Source organism: Excalfactoria chinensis, chromosome 1 (genome assembly GCF_039878825.1).
Source record: "Excalfactoria chinensis isolate bCotChi1 chromosome 1, bCotChi1.hap2, whole genome shotgun sequence".
NCBI classification, from domain to species: Eukaryota; Metazoa; Chordata; class Aves; order Galliformes; family Phasianidae; genus Excalfactoria; species Excalfactoria chinensis.
Genome location: NC_092825.1, coordinates 44301054 through 44316795, shown reverse-complemented (window position 1 = coordinate 44316795; position 15742 = coordinate 44301054). Strand labels below are relative to the sequence as shown.

At 35.8% G+C, this 15742-nt stretch overlaps 1 protein-coding gene across 8 annotated transcripts in view; it reads left to right on the top strand.

The window, feature by feature from the left end:
• The window catches only part of ANKS1B (ankyrin repeat and sterile alpha motif domain containing 1B), a 397279-nt gene that overhangs the window by 271739 nt on the left and 109798 nt on the right, over positions 1–15742 (top strand). The gene's annotated exons all lie outside the window — the stretch shown is intronic.

Here is a 15742-nt window from a genome sequence, read left to right as displayed (position 1 = left end):
AGTCGATTAAGAGAGAGATAAGGCAAATTTGTTACGAAGGAGCATATAGATTGAAAATAATCTTATGGCAAATGGCACAGCGAAATAAGAGTAGAAAGGTCACATTAGACAGCATCTGGGTGGATTGTGACAAGGAAGAAATTGAGATGAATGACTAGTCTTAGATTAAAGATTCTCAAAAGAGTCTTGCAGTAGAGTAATCATCATTGCAAAGGTGATTAAAATAGCACGCTTAGTCACGCTGTATCCACTAATCTGGAGATAGCTCATTATTATACAGTGCTTATACACGTATGTAGTGCAAGAAGGCAGATCTGAGGAATTTAAAAATGGTATATTCCAAGTGGCTTGTGAGTCAAGTGAAGATTATGGAACACCCATTTAATTGCCACAGCTGCATTATGCACATTTCTGCATTCAAATCCTAGAATCTACTTTTCTAGCTATTTTAGCTCATTTTACCTTCATTCTCTTCACTCTCTGCTAAATGAGCTGCTCAAGGCCTTCAGTGAAAAATGACTTTCCGCAGTCTTCCAGAGGAGGATGAGATGCCTCCTGCACCCAACTGGTCTGCAGCAAATCAGAATCCTGCAACACATATCAAGAGGAAAAATACTCTGACTGAAGAAAACACTGCAGACATTATTAGGCCAGTGTAGAATTATGTGCTCATGAAATCATCCTAAAATGTTTTCATCAAATTTTATTTAACAGTTATGCTATTTAATCTATCCAACCATCTCTTTTAATTCATGTAACTGATTCATAATCAGATGCACGATCTGAAAATTCCTGCATGCATATTTAGGTATTGAAAGAGATCTCCAAATGTCTCAAAGATAAACAGCTCCACGTGCATGTTTCTGTTCACTTTACATTTATATTATATCATGAACATGGAGACTAAAATTCATTTAACTGAAAATATTACCATCATAAGGAACTATGAGGGAGAAAGCAGAACTGTAAGACTGTTTTGTCTTTGATGCTTTTATTTCTGAATTGATAACGATCTCAAAACTAGAAGAAAACAGTCAACATATCTAGCAAAAGTTTTTATAAAAGTTAAGCAACTAGAAAAATACGTGTGTTGTCTTCAGTTCAATACTTCTGTTCCTTGATTACAAAGTGTAACAGCTAAACATGGAGCATAGCTTTAGAGGGATTTGTGGTACTCAATGTCGATATATTTGTGAAGCCCTAATTTCCTTAGTGTTTACAACAAACAGCGGCAATCAACTTATTTAGCAAGAAGCAGTATAGCTCCGTTATTGCTCTCTCCTTTCTTTAATTTGTCCTATCAAGAAGTTGTGTTTGTTGCACAGGTTGCTTCTCCCCTCCGGTGTAATTATTGCACTGCTGATCACCAAACCACAGTGTGCTAAACTGCACTGCAGAGACACAACTGAAAATTCTCAGATAAAAAAATGGACAATAACCAATTCTATATATTTTTTTCTTTTTCATACATGATTTGGATTGATATTACCCACCTCCTTTTGTTTTATTTTATTTATTTATTTATTTATTTATTTGGTCTGTCTGACACAAGAAATTCGGATGTAGTGCCTGGGAAAATGATTCCTCAGGTATAGTCACTCTCAAATCTCTTATGACAACCAGTTTTAAAGATAATCTTCCATAATTTCACTAATAAGGGTCAGATGCCTACAGAACACAACTATAAAAAACAGTCCTAAGTTTTTATTTTTTATTAGCATGATTCGTTCAGTTTTCTCGATGCTCCAGTTTGTGCAGTAGATGTTGATTAGTTACAAATTTGCACAAGTTATGGGACAGACTCAGACTGTCATGTCCTTTCAGCCAAAGAAATAAAACTACTACTGACATTTGCTAGCCCTGAGATGTCAGCCCACTGTAAGGAGCAGTGCCAAATTTGATAACATCCAGAGTAAACAGGCAAGATCTTTTTCTCTCTTCCTCCTCTTCATCTGTGAAATGTATTCAACTCAAACAAGATATTGGCCTCTTCCCAGGGGATCCAGAACTTCATATCCCTCGAGCTAATATGCTTCTATGTTCTGAAGCAATATCATGAGTATTATTCAAGAGTCAAGATACTGTCTGTTCTGCCAGAGAAAAGAAGGCTTTTGGCAGATCTTAATCATGAACCATATAACCTAATATTCTATGTTTAGAAACTTCTCATCCAGATGGTGTACATTTCCTTTTCTCATTTTAGGATTTCTTCTTCTCAGTTGGACTGTTTATGTTAATCCTTCCTGTTTTTCCCTCCATTGCTCTTCAAATAAGACTCAGAATTATTCAATACATTTGTGGTAAAAATTCAAAGTCCTTCTCAAAGTAAAAGTCTCCCATTTGCAATAGGTAGACTGCCTCAGGGTGAGAATCAGTATTTTTAGGTACTGTAGCGCCATTTTTCCCAGAGGACTCCAAAAATATATCTGAAATTATTTCATAAGTACTTTGAATGTTCTGTCATTTCCTTTTATTTGAGGTGGCAGTAATTTTGATGGATTCCCATTGCAAGGTTACATTTAAACTTCTTCGCACTGATAGATTACGGTGAAGTTTTGAAAATGAGAAGTTTGAAAGGCGTTGTTCCTTCGAGACTGGACTGGCAAGAAAAGAAATCATAAATCATTATTGCATAATTGTAGGGACATATGAGAAAGAAACAAGGTTGAATAAAACTCCAAGATTGGTAAAAATGTTCATCAGAAAGGAAGGGAAGAGCTTTTTCCTCTTATATTCATAAGAGAAATATCATTTTCATTCTTTGAGAGATTTCAGTAGAATTGTACTGGGGCAAAAAGTACCAAAAAGCAAAGAAATAAGCATAAACACTGTCACGTATGGAATTGAGTGTGTTTTTTTTCTCTTGGGTGAGTTAAGCCACCTCAGATTTCTGAAGGTGCACTTGATCACAAGGTTGCAAAGTCATGAGGCTGATGAAAGTTTTTATTGCTTTCTCTTTGCCAAAGTGAACCTTTGCTTTTCTGTCACTCTAGAAGGTGAAGGAAGAATAGTGATGTGCTGAACAATACAGAAACAAGAGTGAAAAGGAAAAATAGAGAAGCAAAAAATAAAGTTTGAATGGAGGGAAGTGGCAGTGAGAATCGACTTGAAGTCCAACAAAACATCCTTAGTAAATCCTTCATCTGATATTCCATTGCTTAGGCACTGACACTGCATCTACTTTTGAGAGAGTGTTGCTCAGTGTTAGACTGTTATTCTGTCTTCCATTCCCTTTTTAATACCTAGGATTTGTAGTAAGATACTCTGATAAGACAGAATTGTGGAAAAATGGAGCACAGCACAATAGAAAAGCATTAGTATCATAGAAGGGTGTCACTGAATCCATAAAGAACCGTACAACTTGATAATGTCTTCATAATGATGATTTCAAAAATGAATCACTGTAGTCTTGAGTTATTGCTGTTCTATTAGATCTTTTGATGGGGGTCTTCAAGGCTGCAGGAGCTGTAGGTGGGGTTTTGCTCTCTCTCTCCTACTGTCCAGTCAGTCTGATAGCAGTGAACTACCATCCTGAGGGAACTGTGCAGTACAGAGCAAAGGCTGCATTTAACTATGTTAGTAAGCTATGATTCTGGTTCTTCCTACCCACCTTTCCTGTGATACTGGCCCATAGATGCCCTTTACCAACTCTTTTTGGGCTTTAGGGCACCAGCTGACAGCTGTTGTCTGATTCAGCATTTATGACTGGGGAGTGTGCTTCAGACTTGGGGGAATGTTGTCTTCCAGGCATTTTACATCCTCTCTGTGGGGGAACTGCATAGTTTCTACATACTATGCAGCTTTCAGAAGAAATTGCAATTGGAAGACCCAGCAACTAGAGGCAGATGAACAGTACAAGAGCAGTGCATGATGCACAGAACCCAAAACAAAGTTCATGTTGTGGTTACTGTGGTACTACAGTAGTATCAATGCCTAATAATTCTGATGCACTTCAGAACTGTACTTTTTAAAACTTCAGTAGTATCAGCTGTGTAATACAGTGATAAATGGTGATGTTTTATCAACACTGATGAGCATATTCATTTTTTTAGTATTGAGGAAGGGCAAACAGCTTTCAGGTCACACACATACATTTACATTTACTTTTAGCTAGATGGACTGAGGAATTAGGAGGATCATACAGAGCCTCTGCTTCCTATTCAGATCTGAAAACCTTCAAAGCTGACACAAGCTGTTAATATCAAGTTGTTAATACTGCCATTGGATAACTCTGGAGTGGCTGTGAAATGTATTTCATGGCTGCCATTCTAGCTTCTATATTTGTCACAAATTTTTAGTGATGTTGGTTAAAAACATTGTGTACTCAAAAGCAAAATAATTCTCATGTCTGTAGAACTCGTGCTTCCAAAAATGGCTTGAAGAATGCTGGCAGGGCTGCAAGGAAGTTTGCAATGAGAACTGATATGCTTATCTCATGATGGAATGTGAACTTTGAGAGATTGAACAAAATGACCAAAAATGGTTTGAAGATATACATAGGCAGTTGGAATCGGTTATAAGAGAGAAAAACAGAGGTAAGGATGAACATAAAAAAAAAAAAAAAAGAAAATGCAATAATAAACTGATTAAAAATTACTAAGGCAAAATTAAAAAGAACAATTCAGAGGAAAATGAATGATAGGATCAGAAGGTGGAAAATCTCAAAATTAGTAGATAATTAATTGCTATTTACTCACCTGAGAGAAGATTATTTTTTAACTCTATTTTTTCTCTAAGGCAGTTATTGTCAAATACTATATACCTTGACAGCTAGATCAATTGTTTTTGCAGTTCTCTTTTAACTGGCAAAACACATTGCTAATATATTTTAGCTATTAAAAGTATTTTTTTTTTCTCTTTACACTTATTATTCAACAAATAAAATGATGTGTCTTTTCTTGGAACAAAAGCCAGTCTGCATATTTTTGAATCTAGTAATAAAATAAAGCAAATTCTAGTATGGGACATTACTTTTTATAATTATTAAAGATAAATCAAGTTTCATATGAAAAAACATTTGTACATGTATATAACCACTGAAAATCAGCAACAGTTTACTTAGGGTAGGTTCAGCAAGATGAGTTTTTGTGTTTTTTATATACTGGTTTCACCAAGTTTCAACTTTTCCAGGTGTTTCTCCTTCTCTCATTAGAAAAGTTAGAAAGTTTGTATCTCTTAAAGAGTGTCTTTATGAGCACTTGTGCATCCCAGAGAAGATGTGGATTCCCCATCCCTGGACATATTTAAGGCCAGGTTGGATGGGGCCCTGAGCACCCTCATCTGGTGGTTGGCAGCCCTTTCCATGGCAGAGACATGGGAAATTGATGGGCTTCTAACTGAAGCCATTCTGTGATAACTACATACTACTCTGGACAGATATGGACCCATTAAGGGATTTTGCCATGGCGAATACTGGCGTAACTACTGAATAAAATTCCTGAGATTACAATCAAACATCATTTTTCCCTTTAACTAGAAATATTTTCAAATTATTTCTAAACAAATTTCAAAGTGGTGCTGAACAGCAGGTGAGAACATTGGTGAGTAACAGTGCAAGGCATGTGAGTACTTTGCTGTGAATAGATCAGCAGTCATGGTAACTAATGACATTGAAAGTTACGGAACATTGTCAAAAACTTCATACATCAAAAGGAACAAGGAGATTAGGCCAATCACTACTTTTACATAACTTTTTTCTGAAGTAGCTTCAGATATAGGGAAAAGTCTGGTTTTGGGGCACTTCAGAGTATCCAGGCATATGAATGACATTGTATCCTGGGCTCTAATTATGTCTTTCTAGGTATTGAATGTATAGAACCATTGCCATGTGGCAACCTACTTTCTATGCAGTTGTATCAACATATGATTGGCCATTTTAACATTGATAGAACAGCCAAGGAGTCATTTTAATGTGGGCAGGTACACTGATAAGTCAAAATATGTCTGCACTGGTCATAAAAGAGATGGATTCCAGTTTTTAGTCCCTACATTATATAGTCATACATGGCTAATATTTTCCCTCTCTGCACTGGGCAAAAGACACTAGAATTTCTAGCTGTTTAGGTATAATTGATCCTTTAACATTTATTGGTAAATGAAAAGGTCCGTGACATTTTGAAGTTTCATCCTGCTCCATACAGTGAGAAATGAAATTTTCCCTGATATAGATGTTGAGCAGTATGATTCCAGACCTTATTCTAAAAGATAACCTTGCTTCACACTTCACACTTTCACAAAAAATTGTATAGTTTCCATGGTGAAAGAAGTTACTTCTATCCAAATTACAGAATTGCATTTATTTCATATGTTAGATTTTGTGGCGTTTACACATCAGAAAGATACTTACACAGAAGTGACGGTTGGGGACCAGTTATGGAGAGAATTTCCAAATGCTCTCAGTAGTCTGCAGAGCTGTTTCTTCAGATGTCCTCTAGACTTAAAGATCATCAACAAGTAAACATTGTGCTTTATTTGGAAAGCAGATTTTGTGCTGTGTATGTTTAGTGTTTTATTGTGCATATTATATATATGACATCATAAGGCTTTGTTGTTGTTGTTTTGTTTTGTTTGTAAAATACATTGTTGGAGTGATATGCAAATGAAATTTTCAGTTTTATACAATTCTAAAGAGTAATAAAGCTTGGTAGCTTTGGTAAATAACAAGGTAGTAAACTGGAAAACTAAACTAATGTGGAAATGGCCAATGTGTAGGGTGAACACATGTTTGTACAACTGTGGGCCACAGTGATTTTTAGATGGATAAGAGATGCCCTTGTTGTGATTCACAACATGAAAAGATTCTGTCTAGATCAATTAGAAGAATGAAACTGCTTTCAGTGGTCTGTGTTCTCAGATGGTTTCAGAACATGGTGAGGTAGGCTGATACACTTAGCACTGTCAATCCAAGTTCTTCCCTTAGCTCAGTACTGCATAAAACGCAGCATTCATTCCTGAATGCATCTTTTTCCATCCAGTCTTCATTCTCTGGCATTTTGCTAGTTCTTGTCTTTTATTCTTCTCTTTTAATATGTTTTCTGTTGTTCTTCAGCTGCTGACTTGGAGGCATAACTGAGTTTTGTTAAAGCAATACAATTCTCCAGCTTTGTTTGCTTTTTCATCCCTTAGAGATGTAAGAAGGTATAAACTACTGATACCACTTTTTTTCCCCTTCATGTTGTGCAGTGCTTGATGCTAAAAATTAAACATTTTGATTCCTTTTGTCTGGTGTATTCTCCAGGAAGAAGAGGAAGATTCTGAAGTTTGTTCATTCTAGTGTGCTTTTCCTACAACACACTGTAACCGTAGACATTCAATGATGACTACGCAGATTATTAAGTTGAGGCAAAGGCTTCTGAAGTAGGAAGACTAGTAGCTACATTTCAACCCATCCAAGACAGGCTGCCTTTACACTGAAGATATTTGGAAGCATACCTCCAGAATTAAAGTATGCTCTTAGTGAAAAAGGGAAAACTGGGAAGATGCACTGCATTTGTAGTGTTTAAGTATCTTCTGCACAGTAATGAGGGAATGAACCACCAGAAAAACATTCTATTAGTTTCTATGTATCTTTTCCATCTCTTTCTTTCAAGTTCCTCAGTGTTCTGAGAACAAAGATTTAGCGAATGGCATAAAACCTAAGAGTAACCCATGAGTGTTATACAGCATTTCCTGCTTTTTGCAGGCAAGAATAACGACATAGGGGATCAAGTCAGCAGGGAGCAATGCATATGCATGAATAGGCTCAAAGAGATCTAGTTCACTGAGATATATTCAACCTTTCCCTCAGCCCAGGACTGCCAAAGATAAGCTGCTACTATCAGATTCTTCTGAATAGAGGAGGGGAATGCATTACACTGGAGAAATGCTCCTTCCTTTTAAATGACGCATGATTAAGATATAACTTACTGTATTACTAATTGATTCTCTATGAACGAGATAGCAGATATATGGTTTCTTCATTTCTCAAACAGTGTTCTGCCAGTGATACCAGATGTAGTTCATAAACAGAAAAAGGAAATTTATCACCCAGGCCTTCTTATTATACAGAGGATAAAGGATTTAAATGGTCCTTGAAAAACTATTTCTCCCTGAGATACAGAATGATTAATACAAGGAGGATTTCAAAGAAGCTAAATGTTTAAGCTAGACCCTGACCAGCATCTTGATCCCATGCGGGTGCTACTACAATGTGTTTCTGCATGTTTATTGTACCTAAAGTGTCTAGGCAAATTTCTGCCTTCTGTCGGAATATCGCTAAGCAACTGTGGCACCTTACATCCCCACAGACAAATCTGCTTTCTCACATGAGATAGTTTCAAAATGTATGGAAAGTATTGTTAATTTATAATCCTTGGTGAAAGATTCTGTCTGTCATGGGAACTTTATTTGGCCAGGATATAGCCATGGATCCATTTGAAAAGTTGGTGGATTGGTTTTTATTTCATTTGTGTATTTTTCAGTGTCTTCCATGAGACTTATTTCATCTGCAAAGTTAGAGGAATTGCAAGCAATAGTGTCTACTGCTCTTTTTCCAAAAGTTGACTCCCCTTACAGTCTTTTTGATAATGTTGTCTCTGTTGTATTAGTCATATCAATTTCTTTGCCATTTATTTTCATAGGCTGCCTATTCATAAAGTACAATGCAAATATACACTTCAGATTCATTAAGAGTTAATTTACGATAAGAATAAGACACGTTTTTAAAGCAACCTAAATTTATAATTATTGTGATTATGCTTTATCTCTTATTTTTGTGACAACTGTAGAAAAATATTATTTCTCATTCATTATGTTATTAATGAATTAACCAGGAAGGAGGAGAGGGATATACAGCAGTGTCACAAGTCCTTCCCTGAGAATTTGGTATAAATGACAGCAGCAGTGGACATGCAGTTAGCATATCTCTAACATACTCCAGTCCTTGAAGGATCTCAATTCATAGTTCTCAAAATGGTATTAATTAGTTTTGTCTTCTAGGTCAGCTGCTCAGTTTGGCAGAACAGTATTTCAATACCCATTCAGCTATGATTCAAATATACTATGACTGTCGCTGTACACAGAGGGCACCTGAAGAAGGAACGGCTGTTGCATATTTATGTACTTTCAGGTTCCCCTCACCTTATCTTTTCAGGTGAAAAGGAACAAGATTCTGGCCAGAATGCTGATAAGATCAGAAATCATCTGCAAGTTGATAGAAAGGGGCTGAGACACTGGAAATACCATGACCTGCTGTCCATATCTTTACTTTCAAGACATGTTTGAATTCAGAGGGGAGGGCTAACGGGGGCACAAAAGGCTGCTAATGGGAAGTCTAGACAACTGCAGTTCTCTGGAGTATGAAGTTTCAACCTCTCTCTCTTTAGTCTGATTTAGTGCTGCAGAATCAACTTCCATTTTTACAAGGTGGTAATGAAATAAGGGAAAGATTACCTACATAGCATACAGCTGAGGCTCTATATATTTTCCTTCAATTTTTCATTTATAACGCCAGCTCCAAAGAAAAGCGAAATAGTAATATCTGTAAAAATTATTAGTTATCATGATGTATATCCTATTGCAAATATAAGGCTTATTTACAAACAAATTTTCATTGAAAAAGTTTTCATAAACTTCACTATAATAATGTCTTAAAGCCCTTATTTGATTTTTAAAAGTAAGCTTAAAATAATTTAACCTCAAGTATGCAATTTAATTTCACTTCATGTACAAGAAAATCTTATTATCTCCAAAAGTTCAGAGCAGCACCAATTTTGTGACCTTATGTTAATTTTCTAATGGTATATTTCTTGGACTTTTTTTCTTCACTCTAATATATGGCCATGGTAGGTTCAAGAGCATTAATATTTATTTCTGAATGGTTTTACATTGCCTAGTAGAAAAATGAAGACCAGAATCAGTCATAAGATTGGAAATGGTCAAGAAAATCAGAAAAAGAGAGAGAAGTAGTATATTTTGATGTACAGATAATGGACTAAAATATGTAGTGGGAAGAAATGTAGCTTAAAACTTAAAAAAAAAAATAAATGAAAATTACTGCTCTGTTTTCATGCTTAAGTAATACTCTGTGCTACAGCACTAGAAAAAATGCAGGCAGCTGGAGGACTTGAGAACACTGGAGTCTTGAATACATTTCTCTTTCGTCCTTATTAGCAAAACATGCAGGTATCACAGAAGACAAGTTTTCAAATCCTATTCAACAAGGACTAATTGGAGACCAAGTTATTTTAACACACTTGTTACCTACTGGATTAGAGTCTTTCTGCAGTAATGTCACTTGGCTTTCTTGTAGACTATCTGACATTGGGGCTCATATTGAATAAGTAATGGGCTGAAGACAGTTGAACACAGTTGTCACTCTTCTGTCTCAGCAGAATATGCAATTTATTTCAGGTCTGAACCAAAGTTCTCAGCACATATCATGGTTCTGTGACAACTGCCAGGTAAAAATCTGGTCCAGTTTCTCATGTAGTGCGTTATAAATAGTCTCGCGCACTGAAAAAGGTTGTTAAGTCTTTGATATTTTGTAGTCCTCCCTAAGTGCTTTGACAAGGCACATGACCCATAGGATTTTCTGTTTGCTTGATTAGCTGTAAGGTTCTAGAAAATACACGATAAAAATGTGTCATGTGTCTCTTCTCCAAGGTATGAAATGCTAGGATCTTGTGTTGTGGATATTCAGAAGCACAGGACTTATGTATTCATTCACAGTTGATGACCTTGTCATGATCTGGAATTATAAACTACCAGGTTTTGAATACATTTACAAAGATGGAGCTATGACCAAAGATGAAAGGAATCATAAAGCAAAAAAGAACAAACAGTTCTCTAAGCAGAACAAATCTGAACTGGAGCAATGAGAGTTTACTTGAGTTGATAATTGCAGTAGTTATAATAAAATAAATCAGTATGAAATAGGCCAATGGTAGAACAGAACTGGACATAAGACAAAAAGATTGCTTTGTTTCATGAATTTCTTTCATGTATAGCCAAAACCTGTATGTTGATAAAAGATTTGATTTCCCAAAAGGTTTGCAATTAACTTTACAGAAAAGTACCCTTTAAGATTCTAATATAATCAGGGCTGCTCTGAAATTAGTATTTCCCATTTTATTATGTTGGTCCACAACGTCATAGGCAAATATTGGTGGTAAGACAGTAGAGAGTGAACCTTCCCACCAGTATTATGTTACGTTTTGTTGCTGTGTGACTGATGGAAGCTCAGAGGCAGACTTACAGAATGATGTCTGGCATAGAAGTGCATACAAAGCAAAGGTGTGTCATGGAATTCATCCATGTGGAAAAAAGTGACATTCATCAACACTTGATGAATGTTTATGGAGAGCAACAGCAAATGTGAGTGCAGTGAGGTGGTAGGTGGTGCATTTCAACAGAGGTGACAGCAGGTCACTTCCACTGGTGCAGATTTTTCAAGCGCCACTCACAGGCTCTTGTTCATCACTGGCACAAATGCATAGGTAATGGTGGTGACAGTGTTAAAAAAATAATGTTTTGGGGTTGTTGTTTTTTTTTGTTTTTTTGTTTTTTTCTGAGAATTTGCCCTATCAAATAGTGCTGTTGTATTCTTTGTATCTGTTGTAGTTTCCATAGAAAGAAAAAGAAGGCATTACTTTCAGAGCAACCCGCTTTTTGTGTATAACACTCAATTTTTACTAAAACTTCACATTTCCATATAGTCTTTCAAGAGGGGTCATCAAAAGCATTTCCAAAACTTGAGAATACTCTCCTGAATCTTGAAGGAGCTGACTATCAAAGAAAGTCTGCCAAAGCACTAACATAATGATGTCAATTCAAATAGTGATTTAAGTAGAAAATAATGTTTTACTTCACAACACTTTAAAATAGTTCCTCCTTCCTCATACTGGATACACCATCTAATTAGCAGAAAATGGTGTTTACAAATTAGTCCTTTATTTCAGTAGTTAACCAAATAAAAGGAAAATTTTCAGCAATAAGTGTTGCTGTTGTGGAACTTTTTACATAATAATATCAGCATCATCCAAAGCCCATGGCAACAGGAAGGGAAAAGTAATGATATCTTCCTGAAACCCATCAGCTCATTATGCCATTAGTCTCCTTGGAGATGACATCTGAACCCCTCTCTACTGAAAGTTTTCTATTGCGAGCATGACGTGAGAGTGATAATAAATATAACTGCTAAAGAGAATGGTATGCTTTATCAAATGCACGTTTGTTTCTTTTTAATTAAAAAAAAAAAAAAAAAAAAAAAAAAAAAAGCTTTCCTAAAGGAAACAAAAGTCTGTTTATCCTTTGTACATTATCCAGAATTTGTAATTTCTTAACTAACTCTAGTTATACAGGCAGTTGAATGTTTCTTTTCAAAGGCTTTTCTTATTGCTGAAGTTTCTACAGGAAAGCATAGTAGTGTATATTTTATTACAAAAGCCCAGACGTTGAGGTAACAGCTGAAACTACTGAAATCCTTTCTAGTGATATTCTGCCCACTATGTGCCCTGGAACTCTGGGGAATTAGAAAAAGACATACTGAAATACCACTGTTCCTCTAAATTCATAACATACACACAGTTCTTATTTAAAAATTAAAATAATAATTTTTAAAAAGATATTAAATTGAACTATCATCTTCTAATTATGAGCTGAACTAACAGTCAAATGAAGAAGAATTCTTCTGCCTGTTTTAATAACTTTTCTTTTCTTCTTATTTTTTAGGTTATTGTTTTCCTGCTTCAGGACAGTTCTCCCCTCCCCTTAATGTGCCAGAACTGCAGGGCTTAGTCATCCCTTCCCCTTCCTCTCCTCCCCCAGTGGCAGAACTTTTCACTTGTGCTTTCATTCTTTGTAAAAGCTAAAGCAACATTTGTGTTCTGCTCATGATTTATCTGCAGTCCCCTGAAGTTCAAGGAAAACCTGAGAACAGTATTTTACAGAATACGTGGGTAATAAAATGTGCCTCAGAAGAGATTCTCAGGTTCCCAATTTAAAATTCTTGCTTTGCTCTTTGTGAAACTGCTGTTGTGGACAGGACCCTAAATAACATCTTAATGCTGATCACTGACTCCTCGTCTAGGAAAAGAGGATTCTTTTGGGAACCCATTAACACTAAGTAGTTGCCCAGAAGAGTTAGTACTGAGCAGTGTGAGCACTTCCTCACTTGTAGGGAATAAGCATTTGGCATCTGCAGGCCCTTTCAGCTTTAAATTGAAAAACTTGAGATTGAGGTTGATGCTAAATCTTCATTGTGATAAAGCAAGGAAAATAATTATCAGTTGGCCATGGGAGCAACTGTCAACTGTTTTTCATAATGGCATGTGCATGGATGCAGGTAAAAGCAAACAGTAGTTTGGAGATTTTTTTTTGTTGAGAAATGTTACCAGAGTAGAATTATTGATTCTTGAATTCTGTTGCTTAGTTTAAGCACTGCTCTTGGGATGTCTACTCCAGACATGAACAAGAGTTATTAAAACATAATGAAATATGTTTTGTTCAATCTGTTTAGCAAAAAAAAAAAAAAAAAAAAAAAAAAAAAAAGAATTGTGTTTTAATACTATATACCCTTTTAAAAACAGTAAATTGGTTTAACTATGTTGCTTAGAATTTAGTCAAAAAGGGAGGAACTGGGAGTGACTGGTGTCTGCACTGATTTTGGTGGATAGGGATTGGAACTTGTGTTCTGGACTGGTAGGAGCTGGGGACCTTAGGCATTTTGATCTCTGCTTTCCCCCCAAAATATGGCTGTTTTCCTTTGACATCTACAGATGAATGAACATTCCTATAGTACGAAAAGCGAACATGACATGAATTCAGAACCTAGCCTCAACAAAAAGCTAATACTCAAAACCAGACTGATTCCAGCCAAACAGGACATGCAGATATACACTGTGGAATTGATCATTCATATGTACCTCTCACTGTCAGAGGCTTGCCTGGACTCTCTTAGCAATTTTAGTTCTGCAAAGTGTTAAGTGATTTCTGGGGTGTGTGTGGCTCCCACTGGTTTGCTTTGGGTCACCACATACAGAGGAACTAACTCAGAGAGAGATACTGCACCTCTACTGAAACTGGGACTATGAAAGGCAGATAATAAGAAAAAGCAATTGCTAAATAGGCTGTGGAGAGGAAGCGACAGTGCTCTGTACTGTAGGAAATTATCTGGTCTACTTGGTATGTTTTATATTTAGTATGTGTCCTAATGTTTTTACTGCTTCCCTTTTATGGGTTGCTTTTGGTTTGTCAGAGCATTGGTTACTCCCATTGTATTTGGAAGCATAAATGCCAGATGTTTCCAATTGTGTGTAGGCTATCACTGATGAATACATTCTCTGAAGGATCAAATAATAATATATTACATATATGAGTTTACAAAATACAGTCATTGTGGCATGCTATTGGATGCATCAGAAATAATTTCTAATGCTTTAAATTTGTGCTTCACATATCTTGTCAATTTGTGCCGCTAGAAGCATTGATTTGTTTTTTCAGCTTGATTTTGAAGCTATTTATGCTTATTGGAATGTGTTATTATTTCTTCTTCACAGTTCTTGTTTTCTGGATCTCGAACTTTATTTCACAAAACCTTCTAGCCCTAAAAGCTAAGTGGAAAAAAAGATAAAAATAGAAGCGTAACGATGCAGCAAGTCTACCTATGTTTGCAAAAAGAAGTTCTTAATTTTCAGCTTTGAGGATTATGAGTAACAGTTTATCTCAGTGTTTAAATTCAAAACTGTCCATCAGTTGAAGCAAAAGTGATGAAACAATGTGAGGGTTGCACATCTTATGCTGAACAACAGCTTGTTGTTGGTACAGGTATTTGCGCTGAGGAATTACATCTTTTTTTTACTGTCACTCAAAAGAATGAAGTGAAAACAAGCAAACCATCTCAGACCCACTGGGAAAAAGGGAGACCAATGTTAGTTAACACAGGAGAGAGAAATCATATGATCATAATTTAAATAAGAGTACCTCCTGCTGAAATAATCCAGTTACTTTGGCACCTGTTGGACAAAGATTAGGAGAATCAAGATATTTTCCCCAAATTTCCGTACTGCCATTAAAGTATTTTGAATTTCACACTCTGGTGAAATTATCTCAGTGCATTTGATGTGAAATCTATGCATTAGAGAAATGAGGAAAATAAATAGAGTTATCTATTCAGATAGGAGCATTTGACCTTTAATAATTTATTCTGACATATCCAGGACTTGGCTAAAGGTTATTGGTAAAGTCAAAACACTTGGATTTGTGGGGTTTATGGTGTTATGTGGAGTGCAAATTTTCATTCAGTGATGGACCTGGACATGCTTAGATCCATATACTCCATATACTGTGTGGGCATGAGACCTTGAGGCATACCTGCCATAATGCCTCAGGCTAACTAATACATCCAGAAGAGTGTTTGTTAGATTAAGCGTGTTGATTAGAAATGTACTGTAGCCATTCTCAGAGTGATTTATAGTGAAAGAATAACATTTAAAATGAATTATCATGCAGTAGAAATTCAATGTGGTAAACATATTGTCATTTGACTATGGCAGTTGTTATTGCATGTTATAGTTTGCTTGAGATTTTGTATAATTTACTGATAGGCAACCTGTCATGTATCCATATAGAAACTATAAGAATAAAACAAACTTATTATATAAATCTAAATCTAATTGGGGATATTTCAAGGAAAAGCAATTTGAGAATAATATGATTACTAGCTGTAAAATAGGATTTTACCATGAAGTTTAAAAAGAGAACTACA